At 48.7% G+C, this 23,841-nt stretch overlaps 1 long non-coding RNA gene across 1 annotated transcript; it reads left to right on the forward strand.

Annotated features, from left to right (window-relative positions):
- Positions 1-17,485: 17,485 nt before the first annotated feature.
- On the forward strand, positions 17,486-21,171 carry LOC126511744 (uncharacterized). The gene is made up of 3 exons (XR_007594773.1): positions 17,486-17,733; positions 19,209-19,604; positions 20,296-21,171. It is a non-coding gene; the product is annotated as an uncharacterized lncRNA (long non-coding RNA).
- The last annotated feature ends 2,670 nt before the right edge of the window (positions 21,172-23,841 follow it).

Consider the following 23,841-nt stretch of genomic DNA (forward strand, 5'->3'; position numbering starts at 1 on the left):
TTCCTCTGGGTCTCTGTTACTCTGGGCCGCCTGCCCAGGAAAAGTCGGAGTCGGATGAATGAAGAGACTGCTGAAACCACATGGAAATTAAACCAGCGCAGAGCGCCAGCCAGAGCCGAGTTTGGCCGGTTTAGGTTTTCAGGCTACAAAGCTGGAACTTTATCTTCTGCTGAAGAGGCTTTGAAGATATTTGGGCTAAGAAAGTGTGTGGTGAGGACGGAGGATGTGGTTTGGTTGGTCGAGGGCTTGCCTGGCAGAAGTGCGGCTCCGGATACCGTCCCTGGGATGGCTTAAACCAGGGCAAGTGACACAGCTCGAAGTCCCAGCACTTAGGAGGTAGAGTCAGAAAGATTGGAAGTTCAAGGCCATCCTCAGCTACTTAATGACGTTAGGGACAGCCTGGGCTACATGAGGGGGGAAAAAGAGGGCAGTGAATCTTTCTTTGTTTTCAAAAAGCCCTGGAGACTGGAATCTTGTTAACATACTCCAACATAGAAACGTCAGTTTTAACAAAAAAAAAAAAAAAAAAAAAAAAAAAAAAAAAAAAAAAAAAAAAAAAAAAAAACCTACACTCGTGATGGTTGGCATTATTTACAATTCACATTTCTATGTGGATTTAAAATATTTTTTAAAATTTAAAAATAATTGAGCTCACTTCTTAAACTCTTATCCCATTTATAATACATGAGCAGTGTCGTTCTTTTGCTGGTTTTAATAGCCAATACCCACACTTAAAATGGTATCTCATTTTGCTCAGGCCAGGCATTGTAGCGCCCACTTTTAATCTCAGTACTTAGGAGGCAGAGGCAGGTGGATCTCTGTGAGTTCCAGGCCAGCCAGGGCTACATAGTGAGACCTTCTTTCATATATATTTTTAAAAATGAAAAATAGACATTTTAATTGGATTTTATAAGTAATAAGCACTCAAAAGTTGTATTATTTTTAAAAAAACCATCATGTATTTAAAATAGGTCTTTGGAGGACCATTTTTATTTGTTTTTGTTTTTGAGATGGGGTCTAAGTATCTTAGGTTGGCTTTGACCCCTTGCTTTGTAGCCCAGCCTGGTTTTGAACTTGTGGGCTCGGCTCCCTTCCTCAGTCTCCTTCCTGCTGGTTGAGTAGGCATTGCTGCCGTGCCCAGTGATGCAGAATCATTTGTTGTTGTTGTTTCCAGAAAGATTGACCCCTAGAGTCGTGGTGCTATTTAAAATCCAACAGTTGAGTTGACCATTTAATTTCTGAGGCAAAAACAAGCCACGTGTGAGAACATAGACACGTTTTACTATAAATCACGCAAGCTGTGTATGTTCTCAAAATTATCACTCTACATTTTAGAGATGGCATATCTGTACTGCTTTGAACACAATAGTTTTTCCTTAAAATCCAGGTTGCTAACCAGGGCAACACCACCAGCGAGATCTGAGTTCAAGACACACCACCTCCACCAGGCCTGCGCGACATCACCTAGTAATCATATATATATATATATATCGGCAGCTTGTACTTGGCAGAGATCCCTCAAGGGCTAGAAAAGGTAATACAATATGTGGTGTTTGCTGCACTTTTACAAATTATTTTGGAACCCAGGTTAGGAAAAGGAAGAATGACATCAGAATGCTGAGGGAACATGGAATTTCTGGAACTCAATAAAATATCCAGTGGCTTTTTATTCAATGGCCAAAAAAATAACCCGCCTGGGCATTCTTGAGTCTGCTTCATGGCGAATGAGGTTGGATCCACCAAAGCAAGCCAGCTATTGGAAAGTTAATCCCAGCGTTTGAAGCCCTTCCCCAGGAAAATGGAATTTCATTTCTGTGGCAAAAATCAAAATTTCCAATTGAGCTTATCTCAGCTTTGGGGACACAATCAGCCATGCGCTGTCCCATGAGGGTCCCTGGGAGGCTTGGAACACTTTTTAGGCCGCACCCATCAAGGGCCTCATTTGTGTCCGGCTCAGTGCTGCGCGAGCATGGGCAGAGTCATTTGTTCTGGCAATGCGTATGAGAACCTGGGACCCAGCAAACCCATGCACTGTCTGGTTAGCAGTAGGCTGGAGGTTGCTGCCACCTGAGGCCACCTGGGTATCCACCCACCCACAGCGCATCTCACTTGAAGGCAGAGCTCGGCTGTTCGGTTAGCCTAGCCAGAAAGCTTGCTAGGGGTAGCCCCTAGAACGGCTAGGTTCCAGGTCCGTCACCACACCTACTTGACATTCGCGATGACACTGGGATGTGCGTGGCAGGGCTGGTGCCCCACGGAGCCATCCCCACGGCCCTCAAGGCATTAAAACTTTTGAATTACATGTATTTACTTATACATTGTGAGTGTGGGTGTGGGTATGTACTTATGCATGCCACAACATGTATGTAGAGGTCGGAGAACAGCTTGTGCGAGTCAGCTCACTTTCTCTCAGGTGGGTCCCAGGGATCGAACTCAGATTGTCAGGTTGGCAGCAAGCGTCTTTGCTCACTGAACTGTCTTGCCGGCCCTGGATACACTTTTGACTCAGGGTAGTTTTGGTTTATGGTGGCGTCGGCAGGCTGCAGCCTTACCAGGAGAGAAACATCTGGTCACCTAGCAACTAGGGCAGCCTACCAACCATTCCAGCCTATTTGCTGCTGCATTTTGCCAGCTGGGATCCTTCCTATTTAGTCAACCCTTCGAGATAACGCTAGAGTCACCTACGGTAGTGACACAGAGTCCTTCACACAGGCGCCCACCAATTCTCCAGTTAGCACTGCACACTGAGGACCTGTGTTTAGAATACAACTTTGGGGGCAGGAGAGATGGTGGTTCAACGGGTACGTGTGCTTGCTGAGCGAGCATGAGGACCCAAGTTTAGGTCCCAGGCACTCAAAGTTAAAAAAAAAAAAAGCCAGTCAAGGTCACACGTGCCTGCAACTCTGGGACTGGGAGGTTGCAGGGTGGAAACGAAGGATCGCAGGGGCTTCAGGTTCAGTGAGAGACCCTGTCACATAGGAATAAGGTAGGGCGTGATAGAAGACATACACACACACACACACACACACACACACACACACACAAATGAGTTTCAAATGACTTACGTATGCACAGGAATACAAGCTAAAATTTGCTGAAGGAAGACCGGGACTAATTGTGTCCCTTCCTGGCACCTCGTTGCCCTCCCCAGAGCTGATGCAACAGCTCTCCTGCCAGCATTTATCAGACATGTTATAGACTTTTTGAGTCTAACTCTCTGTCTGTGTCCTTTCCCTAAAGGCCCACTGTGATGCTGTGACATCTTTGCTTTGCTTACTGTCCTCAAAGGGAGGTTTCTCTTAGAAGGCATTTCCAGCTCAGTTTGAGTCCTCAGAATAAACAGGGTGGTGGTAGGAGAACGTTTTCAGCCAGAGGAACAGAGTGGCCATAAGCCTAGAAACAAGGACCCAAATCCTTCCGGAAAGGGAAAGGACGCAACAGAGGTCCAGAGGAGGATGGCCAGGTGGAGCTCTGATTCCAAAGCCATTCTCTAAAGAAACTTGATCCTGCTCAAATGCTCCTCATGGCGCATCTTGGATGCCCGGAGTCTCCCTGTGGCCTGACAAGACCTCCTTCTGCCACCGTCTGTCTCTCAACCACAGACCTTCCTGGCTTGTGGCTTCCCTAGACTAGGGACACTGCGGGGCTTCATGTAGACACAGAGGAACCAGAGGAACCTTGGCGGGGAGCAGTCATTCTCAACCTCCCCCCCAGTTTACAAGAGACAAAGACGGAAAGTGAGTCTCGCGTTTTGCCCCTCCCTGCTTCCTAAAGTTTCTCTGAACTTGTAGCGCTGCTCGTATTTCAAGCTCTCTCTTCTGTTCTTTTTTCCTCTACTTAAACCAATCTTCGAGAGCTGTAAACGGCCTCTGATGCTATAAACTGCCCTGTAAACCCTGGTTTTATAGGTTTAATTGCCCCTCTTTACAGCACTGTGTGCTTGAGTCCCCAAATGCTTCACTCTCGAAGGACAAGTTCACATTCACAAGGGTCTGGGCCAACCCACGGTGGGGGTTTTGAACTCCAGGAGCCCACGAGGCCCCTGGCCCAAGCAACTTCTTTCTTCTCAGGAAGCTCCAACTTGTACAGGCCCCAAAAGGTGGTTTGTTCCTCAAAGACAAAGGAACCACTTTGACCAATGACCTACAACCTCCAAGGCACTGGTCAGTTCTTGTTTAAAAGAACTTTGACAAAACAGGCCACAACAAACAAACAAACAAAAACAAACAAAAAAAAACCCACAGGGATTTAAAGTGTTTATTTATGTATGTATTCTGTAAAAAGAACCTTTTTACATTTATTGATGTGTGTGTGTGTATGCACACATGCACATGCATGCAAGCGTGCCTCAATATTCATATTGAGGTCAGAGGTCAACTTGCAACAGTTGGTTCTCTCCTCACACTGTGTGGGTCCTGGGGATCACACCTGGGTCTTCAGGCTTGGTGACAGCTCCCTTACCCATTGAGTCACCCCATCAGCCATTATTTATTTACTCATTATTTTAAAGACAAAATCTCATTCTGCAGCCCAGGCTTGCTTGAGACACACTGTGTAACCCAGACTGGCTGCAAATTAACAGCAGTCCTGTTACCCCGGCCTCTTGAGTCCTGGAACGATAGTCCTATACTATTATACTCTATTTCTACTTGATTTTACAAATAAAGTTTTACTGGGACCAGGGCCGTGATGAGTGGTATGACACCAGGCTGAGATCCACAAGGGCAAGTTCGATTTTGTCTTTATTGTGACTGCTGAGATTTTCCTTACCAGGGTTCTGTGCATTTTTGTAATTTTAAAGACACTGCAATAAGATATCACTTGTGTTGCTCATGGTAGGTTCTACACCAGCATAAATCTGAAGCTAGGGAACTGCATCTTCTGCCTCACCCTCACCCTGAACCCATCACAAAGCAAGGCTCTCTGCAGCAATTCATTCATCCCAGCTGACTTCTGAGATGTTTAGGAATCATGCCCAAGAGGCCATGGTTCCTTCTAGCTGTACTCATAACCACTTCGTGTGGTAATAGATTGGGGCAAGTATTTCTGAGATGCCTCAGTGGCTCAGGACAGAGAGTGTACAGTTTCCCTGTGCAAAAAGCCTTAGATCCTCTGTGGGCCCTAGTGTCATCAACCTACACTCCTCTACTCCACTGCTTCCTTATATCCTCATAGTTCCCAACCCTGCTAGGGCTCCTTCTCAGACATCCAACACCCATGCCTCCATTTACTCCCCTCTCATCCATTCATCTACCCATCCATCCACCCACCCACCCATCCATCCACCCACCCGTCCATCTACCCACTCATCCACCCACCCACCCATCTATCCATCCATCCATCCATCCATCCATCCACTCACCCACCCATCAATCCATTTATCCACCTACCCATCAATCCATGTATACATCCATCCATACATACATATATACAACAGGACTTATGGAGCCCCTACTATTTGTTAAGTGCTTCTCTCAATATCAAATATAACAACAACAACAAAAACAGTGATGACAATTGCTGTCCTTGTAGGACGTGATGCTATACACCTTTAGTCCCAACACCTAGGAAGCCAAGGTAGGTGAATCTCTGTAGGGTTTAGGCCAGTCTTACCTACATCATGAATTCTAGTCCAGCAAGTACTACATCTCAAAAGAAGGGGTGAGGGGATGCCCTTGGGGTTGGGGAGATGGTCCAGTGGACTTGCTGCGTGAGGACTGGAGTTCTGATTCCTAGAATTTTCACATGCTCCCGTGAGAAATCTGGGTGAGTGTCACCACCCACATGTGATTCTGGCACTCAGAGGCAGAGATTGGATTCTGGAGCAAATGCTCAATGAATTCCAGTCTCAGCAAGACACCTCACCTCACTCAATAAAATGCAAGGTGATTGAGGAAGGCATCGTCTCTCCTGAGAAGGTCACCACTGATTCAAAGATACTTCTTGAGGTAGGGAGAGCTCTCTGGCTTATCTCAAGCGCATTCTAGTGAGAAGATGCAGCTGGTGCAAAGGTCCCGGGCCTTGATCATGCCGGACACATTCCTGACATCAGCGATGTGGAATCCAGGGAGTGAGAGAATAAGAGCTTGTGTGAGGATTGGGACACTGACCAAATGGAGGAGGTGACAGACAGGAGGGATCTTGCCTTTGAGGAACTCCCCTTGGGTACTACATAGAGATGAGACTCTAGGAGCTGAAGGTGGGAGAAGGCCATGGAGGCGGTGTCACCATCTTCCACTGAAACAAGATGGCCCAACCAGAACTGAAGGCAGACTCTGACCTTTCTATATGAGTATGGATATATTAGTAGTCTTAGTAATAGATACTAAGTCCCCTGGGAAGCCAGCTGCCTTGAGGCTACAGCATCCCCACATTGAACTCTTGCTGAGTGACGATGTCTCCTGAGAAGGGACACCTTAGAAGCTGAGTCTCGGTTCACTCTTCCTGGGAATGAATGGCACGGATGCTCCCATAAGCAGCGGGCCAATCCCCTTTTACAGTCTGCCTGTTCTGACCATGTCTGTGTACATAGGATCTCAGAGGGAATGGAGAAGCCAAAATGGGAAACTCTTGAAGGAAATTCCTCAGCACCTACAATAACAGGGCTGTTCTTGTTCTACCTCCTGGTAGGAGCCAGAAGCTCTGGATCTTGGGACCCAAGTAGCTGCTGGTTTGTTCTCTGTCCCGACTGACACTCTCTCATTCGGTGGTTCAGTCTTGCAGGGCAGTCTAGGGTGGGCTTCCCTTGCACTCCTCACCCCTGTCCTTTATAGGCCTGGAGCTCCATGGGAGCTGATTGATATTTGCCAAGTGAGAAAGTAACTTCCAACGGTTCCTCTCCTCTCCTGCCTGAGCTGAGCTGCACAGCTTCCAAATGCAGAAGGGAAACCACGCAATTTCAAATGGCCTCTGGCATTCTGCTGCGGTCCTGAGATACCATCTGGGGCCTGGTTAGGGAGGACACAGTACACTGGAGGAAGGCCAAGGCCTAGGGGCTCCACGGCTCCTGCGTGCGAGATGAGATGCATTCTTAGTGACCACTGAGCCAAGGAAATGGAGACCAGTCTTTTCATCTCGGCCAGGAGATCCGAATCTCTGACAATACCAGAGATTATCTGCTCTCCCTCGTCATTGGTTGACCTCGGCCTTGGGCCCTGGAGAACAGCTTGCACATGACCCACATCCAGCGGGTTCCCGGGGAGTCACTTTCCAACTTAAAGCCTGATTCCGCTTTGAGAGCGAGGTGATGTCATTGCTGGAGTTAAAGGCGGCAAAGAGAGAGTTATACACTAATAGCTGGTGGGAAACTAAGCTTGGGGTTAGGACCCCATCCCAACATGGAGTCCCTCAGGACAGCTGCAGAGAACACTCAACAGTTAACCGTGTCCTGCTCTTCCAGAGGAGCAGAATTCGATTCCCAACACCCACATCCGGCAGCTGGCAGTGCTTGTATCTCCAGTTCCAGGGGATCTGGTACCCCTCATCTGGATTCTGTGGCCACCTGAACACCCATGGGATGCATTCACCCAACCCCACACCCACCCACCTACCCCCCCCCCCCACAGATACACACACATCATTTTTTTAAAGCCTTGCCTATAAGCTTGGCTTCTGAGGAATGGGGTGCTTGCTGTGTAGGCAAGCAATTCTCATATTGTCATCTTGCTCTGGGTGAATTTAGTGGGCAGCGCAAACACCACCCATCCAGTTCTTGGAGTGGGATGAGACGGACAGGGACTCACGTGATGCTCAGGTGTGGGCTACTGTTCAGCACGGCTGGGTCCAACGCTTGAGAGGGCTAAGCGGGAAATCCTATGATCTGTTTTGCGAGACAAGTTTTCTCTGAGTTGCCGGGGGGGGGGGGGTGAGGTCAGACTCTCCATCAGTCTCCCTGGTGCTGGACTGCTAAGCAGCTCTCACCTGCCCTGCCCTATAGCCAGCCTTTTTAGTTTGATGTTCACTCTTTTGAGGCAGGCTAGCTTGGGTTGGCCTCAACATCTCTATGCATCTGGGGGATGACTTTGAACTTCTGATCTTCCTGCCTTCACATCCTCAATGCTGGCATGACCGGGGCACAACACCATGACTTGTGTATGTGACGCTGGCGATATGACCAAAGGCTTGTTAGCAAAGTGCTCCACCTACTGAGCTACATCCTGAGTGCCCTCTTTCCTGGATTTTTTCCTCTAAGATGCTTCGAATCCTAGTGTCTTCAAGATTTCGCCATCCTGCCGCGAGGATGAGAGTATACTTACTCCCAGCTTCACGTGACACCAGCTACTGTTAGCGCTGATTTAATGAAACTGACTATTCAACCGTAGGCTGGTGGTTTCCTTGACAGACTCCGCTGTGTCTTATTTAGTATTGTCCCAGTCCCTGAGCTCTCCTTGTTTTTTTTTTTTTTTTCAGTTCAAGCCTGGAATTCACCAGCCTGGAGGTCAACCTTGCATCTCATGAAAAGAGCTTCACGTTTTTGGCTTTTGCAGTTATTTCCCAGTTATTGTCATGCCTGCGTACGCTCTCTCTCGCCCTCTCTGAACTCGGGCATTTACTCCAACTCATTCCATGAATTTGCTGTTTGCAGAGCGTTAGCAGAATCTTTTGCTGTCAAGGCCGACGGCGGTAGGGAATGGGAAAGAAGGCTGCTTAGGCAACAGAATGGGGGGCAAACCTGCTTTTTGGTGGCCAGATTGACTGTCTGGATCCCTGAATATCTATGTGGCCAGGGAAGGGTTGGGGGAGGGGGGGTCGGAGTTCGAAATTTCTTTCCTCATTCATTGCTGCATTTGACAGACACTTATGGAGCAGTCTCTCTGGAGAGGGTGTTAGGGGTTCTAGGGCTGTAGTGAGTAGCCAAAGTCTGGTCTCTCAGAGTTTACAGTCCACAGAAACACAAGTAGTGACAGTCCCCATGAGTGTCATGGGGACTTCAGGCTCCCTCTGATACCTCAGGTGACTTCTGGGTCATAGGAATTGCACATGTGTCTGTGTTCAGCGGGGCCCTGCCGTAGTCAGGTCATGTGTTGGCAGAGGCCTAGGAAAGGCATAAAAAAACACTCTGAACAATGCCTGACCACTCAATGTATGGCGTATTGACATTTTATATATGAGGAGACTGAGGCCCAGAGGGCTGAAGGCATTGGCCTTGAGTCCCCAAAGTGCCTAGAGACTTGGCTTTCAGCATACAATCCCGAGAGATCTTTAGCCCCACTGTGTGCACACTTGGGCCTGACATTTTCACACTGTCCTGGTTGTGACCCAGCAATACCCAGCTTCTCAATGACAGTCAGGAAAGCCGGCCTGGGTCAAAGGGGAAATAACTACACAAGCACGTTCATGATCAACTCGGCCCTGCTTCGCTATTATTCTAGAATTTTCTCAATTCTGAGGCGCCAAGAGACCCATTTTCTAATGATGCGGCTTCTGCGACGGTTTCTGGGTTCCAGGTGGGTAGGAAATGAGAGGGAGATGAATGATTTAGACCCTCAGGCCCCATCCCCCGCCTTGTGGTTTGGGGTGGATTTAACAGCCTCTGTACAACCTCAGCCCAAGCCAACCCGAGCAAGGGCTGTGTACACTTTGGCAAGATCCCAACAGCAATCGACTCCAAAACCCAGGAGTATCATCCCATTGCGGGGGGAGTGGGGGACGGATCTGCCCTGTCTAGTGTGACAACCAACCCAACTGAAGGAGTCTCATGCCTTCCTCTGTCCTTCATCATCTCCTGCTCACAGGTAAACAAAGCAGCCGAACAAAACCCAAAGTGAACCCCACTCTCTTGAGATGTCCAAACCTTACTTCTAAATACTTCTTAGGATGGATCATTCTTTGGCAAATAATTTTTCAGGGATGTAGCAGAATATAACACTACTTGATGTGGAGGCCTAAAATGCTCCCAGTAGGATGCTAAGGTAAAATCAAGACATAGTAATAGGTGAGCTCAACAATATGAGGATAAAATCTCAGAGAGAGGAGAAATGACTGGAGGGAAATTCCTGCAACAGTCAGGGGATATCAGTGTCGTTGTGCCTTTGGGTGGAAGGACTCTGACTGGGAACTTTCCAGTGACCACAGTGATGAATTCTCCCGCCCAGCCCTCTTCCCATCAAGACTCCCTAAGATGGGGCTGGAGAGATGACTCAGCAGTTAAGAGTGCGTGTTGTTTTTGCAGGGAACCTGTGTCAGGAGGTTATTCAAGCTCCCGGGGGAATTTAATGTCCCCTTTTGGACTCTGTGGGCACTGCCTGCTAGCTTTCTCTCACCTACAATGTAAAAGCAAAAATAAATCTAACAACTTTGAAAATACATTCAAAGTAAGAGCCAGGCACAAGGGTGTGTGCAGTAATCTCAGCACTTCAAAGGTAGAGACAGGAGGACCGGGTGTTCAATGCTATCTTAGCTACACTGTGAGTTTGAGGATGGCCTGGGTTACATGAGATCCTGTTTTTCTCTGTCTATCTCTATATCTGTCTCTGTCTCTCTCCTTCTCTCTCTCTCTCTCTCTCTCTCTCTCTCTCTCTCTCTCACACACACACACACACACACACACACACATGCACAAGCAAAACAAAATAAAAGCCAGGATTCTCAGGAAGAAGTCATGTAGCCACAGACTCTGCAACCCTCAGCTGTCAATTGGTATCTTCTCATGGTATGAATGGCAATGGCCCCATAGACTCCTATGTTTGAATGCTTGATCCCAGAGTGTGAAACTGTTTGGGAAGGATTAGGCCTTGTTGGAGGCAGTGTCACTGGGAGCAGACTTTGAGGTTTCAAAGTCCATACCCTTCCCAGTTAGCTCTCTGCCTCACGCTTGTTGTCTCGGCAGCTACTGCTCCATTTCCACACCTGCCTGTCAGCTACCATGTTCCCCACCATGATACTCATGCATTCTACCACCTTCTAGACACATGAGCCTCAAATTAAATTCTTTCTTTTATAAGTTGCCTTGGTCATGGTATCTCTTGACAACGATTAAAAAGTAGCTAAGACAATGGGGCTGGATCTGGGGCTAAGGAATAAACATCAGGGTACATCAATGGCCATATCCCCTCTCCCTTCCCATTGCCTGTGGTTTTTTATAGTGAGTCACTACTGCCCCCACCCCCACTGAATGCAGGCAGACTTTGCAGTTTGTTTTGGTCACCAGGCTAGAACACAGGGGATGAGTGGCAGATCTGAGCCTTGGCTTCATGCCTTCCTCAATTGCATCTACTCTTAGAACTCAACCAGGGCAAGGAGAAGGTCAAGTGCCATACCGGACATGCGCATGAAGAGTTGGCGAGAGAGGCTCAGCTGAGGTGCCCTAGTTAGCGGGCTCCAGCCACCACCACAGCTGTCTGTTAACAACTGAGTCCAGCTGAGACTGGAGGAAAGCCTGACTGAACTCAGCCGGGTTTGGTGACTCAAAGAATCTGTAAGTGAATAGTGATGGGGTTCTTCAGCCAATTAATGCAGGAGGTATTTGTTACACAGCAAAAGCTAGCTTTCACGTATTCTGCAGTGAGGATCACTCCAGCGATGCTTTTTAGAAGTTTACGCTCTGCAACTTTACTGCTTCATGGCCCATAAACAAAACCTGCCACAGCATCATTGGTCACTCTGATGGGGCTGTGTGTCAGTCAGGCCGAGATGAAGAAATTCCTCCTAACTACACAAACACAGGGCTAGCTGCGCACACATGAGGACCTGAATTCAGATTCCCAGCACCCACACAAAGAGCCAGGTCCTGCAGGTGTCTGTAATCTCAGAGCTAGAGAGACAGAGAGAAGGGGAGCCTGGGGTTCCCTGGCCAGCCAGTCTAGCAACAGGGACCTGCAGGAAATGACGAGAGACTAGGGAAGATACCTAATGCTGACCTCTGACCTATAAAACACACCGCACACAACATACACAGCGCACAATGCATACATACACGCCACATACATACATATACCACAGCACACACACACAACTTACACACATATACCGCACACACAACATACACATATACATACACACGTGTACCATACACACATCACAGCACACCATATACACCACATACAGCACACATACAACATATGCACACACCACACCACACACACACCACATACACATACCACATCACACCACACACACATACACACACTACCACCACCACCACAACACACACACACTATCACCACCACCACAACACACACAACGCATATACCACAACACATACACCACAACACATACACATATCACATCACACAACACACACACACACACACCACCACCACCACAACACACACACATCACATACACATGTAAGGCTTGGCTGTATCTATGCTCTTTCAAAGAGCATAAAACCTGTCCTTCCAGTTCCCCTTGGGGCCACCTTTCCTGTGTTCATCTCACTCAACAGGTATCTTTTCCATTAGGCGCCCAGCACATTGGTCCCTTCCATTCCCGGATGGTGGATTCACCTGAATCCCACAGTAGCCTCATGGACAGGAAAGCAGCAAGATAAGATGAGCGGCAGGGGCTGGGTTTGGGGCTGGGGAAGGAAGGGAAACTTGGCAAAGATGAAAGAGGGAGAGGGGAGAGAGAAGCAGCCGGCCAGTTACAGAAAGCCAGATCTGGAAGGAAGTGTGTTTACTGCCCCTCATGAAGTCAGAACCTGCACACAGCCCTGCCATCTTGTAAAAAAAGGCTTTTATTTGTCATTTGTTCCTTTTTTTTTTCATTGTGAGAGTCCTGGAACCATTAACGGAGCAGAGCCAGGGCAGCTCTGGACACGGTGTGTGTCTGTGTGCCTGCTCGCCTGGCCTCCTTCTGGCCTCCCACCCCCACTTTTTTACAAGAGCCAACTGGGTTGCAAGGTTAAAGTCATAGGAGACCCACTGGTGTTGTGGGACTATTTTACAAAGTAAAAGGATCAAAGAAGTTAGCAAAGGGCAAGAGACCAGGCCTGACAGAAGGAGAAGCCAGCAACCTAGAGCGTCAGCCCCAGGCCGGCTGCTAATACCTCCTGGGTTCACCAGCAGACAGAACCTTGTAGGGAACAGATGTCTTGACGAGATCTTTTCCCATTGGCCAGGAAATGAAACTGGAAAGAGAAACAAAGGTTTGAACATGTCTAGGCGGAAAAAAAAGAAAAGTGGGGCCAGCATGATGGCTCAGTGGGTAAAGGTGCTCGCCACCAGGCATGACCGCCTGAGTTCGACACCCAGGAAGCACACGGTAGAGGAAGACGGCATCTCCTAAAGCTGGCCTCTGGCCTCCCTGGGTGTGCTGTGTGCACATGCACCAACAATAAGAGAATGACTACATCTCTAACGGAGGGGGCAGGGATGAACCTTAAACATCTGTTAATCGTATGTGATGGTTGCCAGCAGAGATCTGGAAGCCAGGGTGAAGCAATAGGGGACCAAGACTGGGTACTTCCAAAGCCGGTCGTCTATGTCTAAGGCGGGACAGGACTTCTGAACAAACTGGGCATCAGTCAAGAAATGCTTTATTAGCGGTTCTCAATCTGTGGGTCACGAGCCCCAACAGGGCTGGTTTGCATACCAGATATCCTGCATATCAGATATTTACATCACAATTCATAAAAGGAAGAAAATTACAGCTATGAGGTAGCAACAAAGTAATTTTATGGTTTGGGGTAGGTCACCATAGCATGAGGAAGGAACCATATTAAAGGATCACAGCGTTAGGAAGGTTGAGAACCACTGCTTTTGATGATCCAAGGACCTGCCTTTCCCTCCTTCTTCCTTCCCTCTCTTCCTTCCTCCTTCCCTCCCTCCCTTCCTCCATTCCTCCCTTCTTCCCTTCTTTCCTCCTTCCCTCCTCCCTCCCTCCCTTTCCTCCTCCTCCTTCCCTCCTTCCCTCCTCCCTCCCTCCCTTTCCTCCTTCCCTCCTTCCCTTCCTCCCTCCCTCCCTGTCCTCCTTCCCTCTCTTCCTTTCTCCTACTCTCTCTCTCTTACTCTACCAAAATGGGTTAGTACTGGTGAACTGGGAATTCAGAATAATGACCCCAAAGGGGTACACCGTGTGACTACATTTCCTTCCTATTGAATTTTAAGGTTCCTAAGCCAGAGGAAAGCTCATGCTGCTATCCAGGCAGAATCTGTCTGATCCTGCACATCCTGAGGCCAGCAGAACCCACCCAAGAGCCTCAGTGTGCACTCAGCCACCTTATAGGCTTTTCCTACAATTACCTGTAGACATCATTCCTATTAGTGCTAAGTCACCATGGTTTCCAATACAATAGTGATCCTATTTTTTTTCTTTTTTAGGTGTTTATTTGGGTAAAATAATAAATGATAAAAACTATTAGTAAGTCATAAAGTGAACTTTATGAGCTGGTAATTGGTCTTTAAATGCCTGGGGTTTAGGAAACCCTGGTATGGAGTTTTCTGGAGAACTTTATTTAGGCTTCAGAAAAACCAATGCTTTATATACATTTGCATATATTATATCAAGCTTACCAAAGAGGGGCAGGGCAAAATGACCTCTGTGCTGTTTGACTGGCTGCTGATTTCTCTCCAATGGCATGGAGCAGGAAAAAGAAAATGTTCCCACTGTGATGATTCTGGCGTTTTAAACAGCGAGTCATGGGGAAAATACCTCGATATCTCGGCGCTTTGGCTTCCATAGCTGTAAAGGAGCTGAGAGGGACCCTGCCTGGGACAGAGAAAGGGGAAGCAGGAGGCTTTCTGAGAGGAAGGTGGCAGTAGAGGATGTCACCCAGCTGCCCGCCAATGGCCAGCCCCTGTTGCTGCCTGTGTTACCAGAGCTCTACCCAAGGGGGTGTCCTGGGCAGACAGTGTCCAGGCATGCCAGGCCTGGGCTGGTCTCTGTCACCCTGACATTCTGCGAGAAAGGAACCCACATAGCCACGTGAGGCTGTGTAGCCTGGCCATGCATACTCTGCTCCTCTGCAAAAGTTTGGCCCTGCTCAAAACTAGGGCTAAAGACAGAGTGTTCCCTGGCTGGGAACAGAGCGACAGAAGGCTTCCCAGCCCTGAGGAGGGAGGCAACTTCCTGAGCACAAAGCCAGAGGGAAACAGAGAGCACCCCCCACCCCCACCCCAAGCAAAGGCAACTCTTTATATCCTCAGCTACGCTTTAAAAGAAAAAAGAAAAAAAGGAAAGAAGGAAGGAAGGAAGAAGGAGGAAGAGGAGGAGAAGGAAGAGGAGGAGGTAGAAGGAAGAGAAGGAGAAGGAGAGGAGGAGGAGGAGGAGGAGGAGGAGGAGGAGGAGGAGGAGGAGACAGACTTGGGTGTCTCTGCCAGTCACTCGCTGTGCAGCTGCGGGTGGGACACTCTCCTTCTCTGGTCATAGCCAAACCCAGCATTTATTAAGGCTTCTTTCCTTAGAAGGCTATGAACAGTAAGTTGATAAGGTTCTGGTCCAGTTTTCCCAAATCTGAGGCAGAGAGGCTGGCATCCACCAGCGCTCAACACACATTTCCCCATCCTCCTCCATTCAGCACCCCACTGGGGGCCTTTACCATCTGAGCCTCCAGCTGGTTGGTCCCCCTCCTAGACTTTCCTCTTGTGGAAGACAATCAGTGCCTGGGAACAGTATGGAGCGAGATGTGGATGAGTTATGTTCAACCTCACTAACTACCTGAGGTGTCCTCTTGGCCATACTCTCACCTGGAAAAAACGAGGCTGCTTGTGGCAGCTGGGAGTGGAGTGTGGGATGCTGGGAGTGCAGTGTGGGATACTGGGAGTGCAGTGTGGGATTCTGGGAGTGCAGTGTGGGATGCTGGGAGTGCAGTGTGGGATGCTGGGAGTGGAGTGTGTGATTCTGGGAGTGGAGTGTGGGATGATGGGGGTGGAGTCTGGAGTCTGGAAGTGGAGTGTGAGATGCTGGGAGTGAAGTTTGGGATGCTGGGAGTGGAGTGTGGGATGCTGGGAGTGAAGTTTGGGATGCTGGGAGTGGAGTATGGGATGCTGGGAGTGCAGTGTGGAATGCTAGGAGTGCAGTGTGGGATGTTGGGAGTGGAGTGTGGGATGCTGAGAGTGCATGCAGTGTGGGATGCTGGGACTAGAGTCTGGGATGCTGGGGGTGGAGTCTGGGATGCTGTCTGTGAAGAAGGCCCTTTGCTCTGGGCTTTGACCTCTGTGCACTGTTTTGGTTCAACTCCCTCTGGTCTGTTTTCTTGCTTTGCTTTGTTTTGTTTTTCTGGGCCATCTAGTGACCGTGACACCCACAATCAGGCTGACTCCAGCTCTAGTTTACTTCTTTCTTGTGTGTGTGTGTGTGTGTGTGTGTGTGTGTGTGTGTGTGTGTGGTGTGTGTGTGTGTGTTTATATGTCTCCTGTGTCCACAGACATTGGAGACAGAGGATAGCCTATGATGTCACTTCCTGGAGCCCTCCACCTTGAGTCTTGGGGATGGGGGTCAGGATCTCTCACTGGCCTGGAGCTTACCAGAGATCTGCCCAGCTCCTCCTACCTGGCGCTGGGATGGCAAGAGTCCCACTGCCTGATTTCGCTTGTTTGTTTGTCTTTCCCATGAGCTCTGCGGGCTTGAACTCAGTCCCTGTGCCTGTAAGACAGGCTCTTTCCTGACTCCTCCTTTTCTGTAACTCTCTTCTTCCTTGAGACCTAATGGATCTGCCCACCATGAGTGAGATTCTGAGCCAGTATTCTTAAACTATATTCATTTATTTATTAAGTGATGTGTTGTGTTGTGTGTGTGTGTGTGTGTCAAGGTCCATGCGGCAGTCAGTTCTCACTTTCTGTTAAGTGGGTCCTGGGGATTGAACTCAGGTTGTCTGTCTTGGTCCCAAGCCTATTTACCTGCTGAGCCGTTTTGCTGGTCCCTAGCCGCGTGGGACCCGGCACTTGGCACTTCCCAAGCTGCCATCTGTCACATGGGTGAAGCGAGGAGTGTCTGGTTGGTCCCCATGCTCATCACAGCCCCCTCAACAGGGAGGCTGTTTGGAAAATGAACCTTGAGAAGCTGTTCAGAATAGCTCAGTTGGAAACAGTGTGAACTTGTGTCCTCAGGCTCCCAGAGGCTGAGTGACCTTGGAGGGAAACACTGCTTCATGGAGACTTCAAGCTAGACTCTGAGAAGAACTTTCAGAGACTGGGAAGGAAGAGCCTTGTTCCATGGGAAGAAACACCCTGCGTCTCTGGAATGTTCTGAGCAGTGTGAACATTCTCAAATATGGATACATCAGGGTATGCTTGCAGAGACAAGGGGATAGGTACCCGAGAACACCCCTCCGTGCCTACGGGCCCCAGAAATCCCACTGAAGCTCCAGCCAGACGCTCTGGGCCTCCTCCTCTCCCCCCTCCCCCCCACTAAATTTCTTCACAGCTGTCTCTGTGTTTCAGAGTCCACATCTCTGCCAGGGACTCTATTTTGGGATTTGTGGGAACGGGTAGCTTTTAACAAATAAGAAGTCCAAAGAGCTGACCCCCCTTCCTGCTCCAGGGCTTCCCAGTCCTCTCCTAAGGCAGGAAACAAAACAGGCTGCCCTGGGCCCAGGCCCCGGGCATGTGTAAGCTGGAGGGTGCCTGGGCTGTTCACAGAGAGCCCTCACGGCTGGCAGAAGGCATCCCTGACTACATTGCCATTGATGCCATCGGGGTGGTCCCTGCAGGCCATGCATGGTCTGCACACGGAGAGCTGGGCTTTCTTTGCCAACTTATTGCAAATTCCCACCACATCTGGTGTCTGCACAGAGAGGTGGCATGCTAGATCCTGACGTCGCAGGAACAGGGGCAGGGGCCATGGCAGTAAGAGGTAGGAGCTTCATGATCTGGACACGTTGGGAGGTGGCCTTGTGATTAGGACATGGTGTGTGTGGGGGAACACAGTACATGGTGGGAGATCGCTAACACAGGACAGGGGCCTCGGGATCAGGACACAGGGGCCTTGGGATCAAAATGTAGGGGCTTTAAGTGGGGTAGCATAGAGGTCCTGGGGGTGTACATGTAGACAGGTCACACTGCTCAGGGGTACAGTTGTATGTCAATGTGTCCTTGTAACACGTAATTTTCTTGATCTGCTATGGGCAACTGTCTCTGCGGGTGCACTGGTGACCTCACCATGTCTACCTTTCCATGGTGACCCCCATGTTTATGTGTCTTTTCGCTGTGCTCAAGAGAGAATCTTTAAATTTGGCCAGTTAGGTTTGTCGGTGATAATAGGTCATTGCATAAAGCCAGGAACAAGATAGTCACAGTGAGCCCAGCACTTAGGAGGCTGAGGCAGGACGGCCAGGCATTGAAATATAGCCTGGGCTATACAGTGAGACATTGTGTCCAAAAGGAAAAAAATCAAACATCAAGGAACATATATATATATGTTACATGTGGAAACCACAGCTAGAGAGCGGGAGACCAACAAACGTATGTTTGACATATTATACTCCGTATCATAACTGTGATGGCATAAGAGAGAGAGACCATAGGTAATATCTGTGCAATATCGTATACTGTACAAAAACACAGAGGAGTGAACCTACCACGGGTAAGCATCATTAACACAGTGCCCGTGCTTCCCAGCCGTGTCCAATTCAAATACACAAAATGAAGGATGGTGTTAGTATTAGTCACCCACCTCGGAAAACTTTATATGGGTAAACTGAGGCACGGCTGGCCTTGGTAACTCACACCTTTCATCTGAAACTCGGCAGCCAGAGACAGGCAGAGCTCTGTGAGTTTGAGGCCAGCCTGGTCTACACGGTGAGCTCCAGGATAGCCAGGGCTACATAGAGAGACCTTGTTGCAAAACAAATTCAAGGACTAAAATTATGCCTGTATATAATATAGATTAGTCTACGTACACAGATGAGGAAATAATGGATCTATTATATAAACTACAAATGAGCGAATGTTTGAATATGTTCCTAAGCTTTCTAAGAGGGGTTGTTAAGCCAAGCCAAGTGCCACAGTCCCTGCAGCAGGGCCATCCGGTGGATACCGTTTCGTAAGCCTTTTTATTATACATAATGAGCCGCCCTGTCTGCAGATAGCTGCCCGCAGCCACTTGGTGTTTCATTTCCTAGGCAACACATAGATAATCTGACCCATAGCCCTCTCTTGGACTATTTAGATCATTTATGTGCATTGCAAACAAAACTATAACCTCCATGCCTCTTAGTGCGAGCCGAGAGGCAGAATTTGAGGGTCAAAGGGTGTGTTTATGTAAATGGCTTTCAACACCCAGGTGGTGTCAGGTACTAACACGAGTGACTTTTCTATTTCCTGTGACAGAAAATTTGACAGAAGAAGCCTAAAGGAGGGGAGGGTTTGTCCGGGCTCCCGGTCTGTGAAAGTTTTATTCGTCAACAGTGGAGAACACACGGCAAAGTTGAAAGTCGCCGGAGTGTGTGGCCAGGACTCCTCAGTCTCCGCAGAATAGAAACGTACCTCAGGCTAGGACATGCTGGTGCTATGACCCATGAAACGGCCCTACATCTGGCAGCTAGACGCCTCACCATGCCCAAAAGGTTCAGCAACCTCTCAGAAAAGTGTCCGCAGCTGGGAAGCTTACGGCACAGTACCCAAACAGCGGTGGTAGCATCCGGTTAGCTTCTGACAGTTAGAGAGGAAGTAGAACTCTTATGCTCCAGGCTTGCCTGCATCCCCTGAAGACATCCAAGGACTCAGGTGAGAACAGAGCTGGCTGTCCATGGAAGGTTTTGCTTCTTGTGCTCCGTTCAGCAGGTCTCCTAGAAGCCTCAGTCCTCCTCAGACAGCTGCCCTTCAGACCCTCCTCCCAGGAAGGACAGAGGGCAGGACTTAGGTATGGCGCCTTGACTCCAAGCGCCTTCCATCCGAACCTCCTCAGTAGCTCACAGCCCTAATGTGTGAACATTGATTTCTGGGGTGACAGGGAGGCCAGGATGATTTACATCCAATTTCCCATCGATGATACATCATTGATCTCCAAGAGTGCTGAAATATTTACTAGGGACAGCAATTCTGGGAGGTCCTTGGCCAGGGCCAGTGAACACAAGGATGAGAGGTACAGGGAAGGATTATGGGAGGAGATAAGATCCCAGGGAATACGGTCCAAGTCATCTTGGACTATAATGGAGCTGGGAAACCTGGAGTCCTAGGCTTGGTGCTGGGAGGGGAACGGGAACCAGAGAATTTCTTCTTGTTCTCAATAAACGGTACCCAGGGCACCTCCTCAGAGTGGATGCCCAGGACCCACCTCCTCATAGGACCCCTCATCCTGCTCAACCCATCACAATACTGATTCCCTCCTTTTAAGTTACTATTCACACACAGTTTTAAGTACATCTCTGAATGTTCCAGAACCACAATGGGGACATAAACCAGTGTTTGTCCACAGGCCTCTCTAGAGCACTGGGGATGTGGAGACCCTGGAGCTTCACAACCAGCTAACCTAGTCGAGCCGGTAAGCTCTGGATCCAGAGAGACCCCGTCTCAAAAACTAAGATGGAGAGTGCTCGAGAAAGACATCCCGTGACAACATCTGGCCTCCACATGTCCGTGAACACACATGGGTCTGTAAACCTGCACACACAGGACTAAGAAAAAGAAAGTCACATAAATTCAGACCTCACATATAGAGCTGAATGACAAGCACCAGTATCCATGCATGCCCAGAGGCACACACGTATGCACACACATGAACACACATGGGTCTGTAAATTTGCACGTACAGGACTAAGAAGAAGAGAGCCACATATATTCACATATAGAGCTGAATGACAAGCACCAATATCCATGCATGCCCACAGGCGCACACGTATGCACACACATAAACACACACACACCATCTGAACACAGCAGCAGCTTCTGTCCCTGGCAAGCATGCACTATAGCTCTGCTATGCCCTCTGAACACTTCTCCCATTTGGGTGTGGGCTCAGGAATTCCCCACTTTGCTTGGCTCAGCTTAGAAGTTTCTGGAATTTACATATCCTAACCAAAGTTACTGCTGGACTTCCTGCTTGGAGTTTTCCAGGGCACACAGGTCCATCATGACACCAGCCCTTGATCCTCCCTGGGTATCCCAGAGACCCTTGATGAGGTCTGAGGCTCACCAGCATCTGGTCAACCTCACCAGTGTCACAAAGGAATGTTCTAGTGGCAGCCAAGATCTCACCTGCCCTGTTAGGTTTCCTCTCCTGCACAGAGAGTTCTCTCCTTTGTCCTCACACTAAGCCCTGTTCACACCTCTGCCGACAGTTCAGTCTCTTTCCCTTGTTTTTATGCTGATCTCCTAGAGAACAGAGACCAGCTGGGCTGCTGACAGGCAGTACTGTAACTGCTCAATAAAACGGAATTGCGGCAATTACTGTTTCTGTGCTACAAGACTGAGCAGAGGCGCTGGCAGTCAACACACAAACAAGCAGGACCAGGAGCTCCTTCAGGCCACCGTGAACTACCTTAGTGCTGATGCTAAGAGACCACTGGCAAGGGCTCGCACAGTGACTTTCTATCCCACTGAGGGGCAAGAGGCGGCCTGTCAATCAACCTTGGCTCCCACTTCCCTGACTCTGACATCACGTACTACTTAGAATGAGCTCCCTTAGGTTCATTTGGGCACCGATCTTCAGCACATATCATTCTGATATATTACAAAAAAAGAGAACTACAGCCTGGTGTGCTGGTTCATGTCTGTATAGTGCCCAGGAGTCTGAAGCAGGAAGCTTGCTATGAGTTCTTGCCAAGCATGGTCCCGAGTGAGATTTTGTCTTTTAAAAGGTTATTTGCCAGTGGAGGGAGAGCTTGTGTGTTCCTAGGTAGGTCAGTCACGCCCTCTCCAAGGCCTGGCATCCTCACATCTAAGAATATTTGGGCAGCACGAACTGGATGTCATTGGTGGTATTTTTTTTATTAAGAGGACACAAAGTTGGATGGTTTCAGAGGTGGAATGGATCTATGAGGAGTTGAGGGAAAGAGGAATATAATCAAAATAACTGTATAAAATCCTAAAAGAATTAATAAAATGTTATTTAAAATTTATAAAGGAAATAAAAAGGGGGCGGGAAGATGAGCTGGCTCAGTTAAGGTGCTCACCTGAGTTCCGTCCACTGAACTCTTTAAAGAAGTCAAAGGTAAAAAAAAAAAAAAAAAAAAAAGTCAAAGGTAGGTGTGATGCTGTGCACCTGTCATCCCAGCACAGAGGAGAGGCATGGACGGAGACAGAGGGCTCTCTCCAGCCTCACTGGCCAGTCGGTCTAGCCCAGTCTCGAGCTCCACATTCAGTGGGAGACCCTACGTCAAAAGGTGAGGAGGAAAGAGATGGGGGAGGACATACAGTTTCTACTTCCGGCCTCTGTAACACACATATACACATGTGAACACAGATGCACATAAATGACACATATATGTGTGCACATGTGAACACAGTCACACATTTATCACTTACACGGAGGAAAAAAAATGAAAAAAGAAACAAAAAAGAAAGAAGGAAAGTAAGAAAGGAAGGGAGGGAGGGAGGCAGGAAGGAAGGGAGGAAGGAAGGAAGGAAGAAAGGAGGGAGGGAGGGAGGGAGGGAGGAAGGAAGGAAGGAAGGAAGGAAGGAAGGAAGAAAGGAGGGAGGGAGGGAGGGAGGGAGGGAGGGAGGGAGGGAGGGAGGGAGGAAGGGAGGGAGAAAACACTCTTTAAATACACAGGATAAGAATTTCCCAAAGTGACCTAGGCCCTCGGTCTCAGCTGCAGTGAACCACATTGACATTTTTCAGTCTCCATTAAGGTGGTCCAAGATAGCAGAAGGAAGGGTTTCATTGTCTTCTCTGGGATTTTCTCCTAGGCCTCTCATTCCCATTCTCAATGTACCCATGCAGACATTTATTTTCTTTCTTTACTTCTCTCTCTTTTCTCTCTTTTCTCTCTCTCCCTCTGTCCCTTTCTTTCTATTTATTTATTTATTTATTTTTATTTATTTATTTTTTGAGACAAGGTTTCTCAGTGTAGCTTTGGAGTCTGTCCTGGAACTAGCTCTTGTAGGGCAGGGTGGCCTCAAACTCACAGAGATCCGCCTGCCTCTGCCTCCAGAGTGCTGGGATTAAAAGCGTGCACCACCACTCACCAGCTGCTGGCATTTTCTTGATCCTGCTGGAAGATACCAGAGCAATCATTTCAGGGGACACAGGGTAAACACTGAGTTCAGTTACCCAATGTGTCTCCCTGCGTAGTCAGGATGCAGACCCATCCCGTTTTCTGTCTTGAGCACACTGCATGCATGCACGCACACACACACACACACACACACACACACACACACACTGTGGACAGATAGTAGTTCTCCCTGTCTGTTGGCCACACACACAGATACACAGACACACAGACACACACGCACACACACACACACACACAGTAGAAAATGGCCTCATAAAAACAGAGAGGTTGTGGACTCGCTAACCATCCCTCACGTTAAACTGTGCTGAAAGGTCTTTTCTCCCCCACAAGACTATGAGACCCCAAGAATGAAGCACATTGACTGGGAATTCCCTTGACTAGAACTTGGCACCGGCTAGCCCGACAAGAACAGAATCACAACTTTCCTACATGGTGGTTGTATGTGCCTTCTTAGCCACATTCCCAGGCCCCTCTCAAAGCATGCATTTGAGTGCTTTTGGCTCCTGGGCTGCACTTCCTGTCAGCTGGGAAGCGTAGAGAGGTTTACTTCCTGGGGCCACCCTGATGGCTGGCTGTGTTTGTATTTTCATTCTCCAGTGGGACAAATGTCTACTCCGTCACCTACTGTGACCCACATACTCTGGACACAGACACGAGTGCAAAGACGCATTGTCTTCCCAGGTAGGCAAGGCGACAGAGACAGTGGCTATCGCCCATCTCCGCTGGCCATCAGAGTGATGAGAAGGGATTGATGTGATGCTGATATCCGGGCCTCTCAGAGGCTC

This window comes from Alexandromys fortis, unplaced genomic scaffold, assembly GCF_014885135.2.
Source record: "Alexandromys fortis isolate MF-2015 unplaced genomic scaffold, M_Fortis_MF-2015_v1.1 scaffold_90, whole genome shotgun sequence".
NCBI lineage: Eukaryota > Metazoa > Chordata > Mammalia > Rodentia > Cricetidae > Alexandromys > Alexandromys fortis.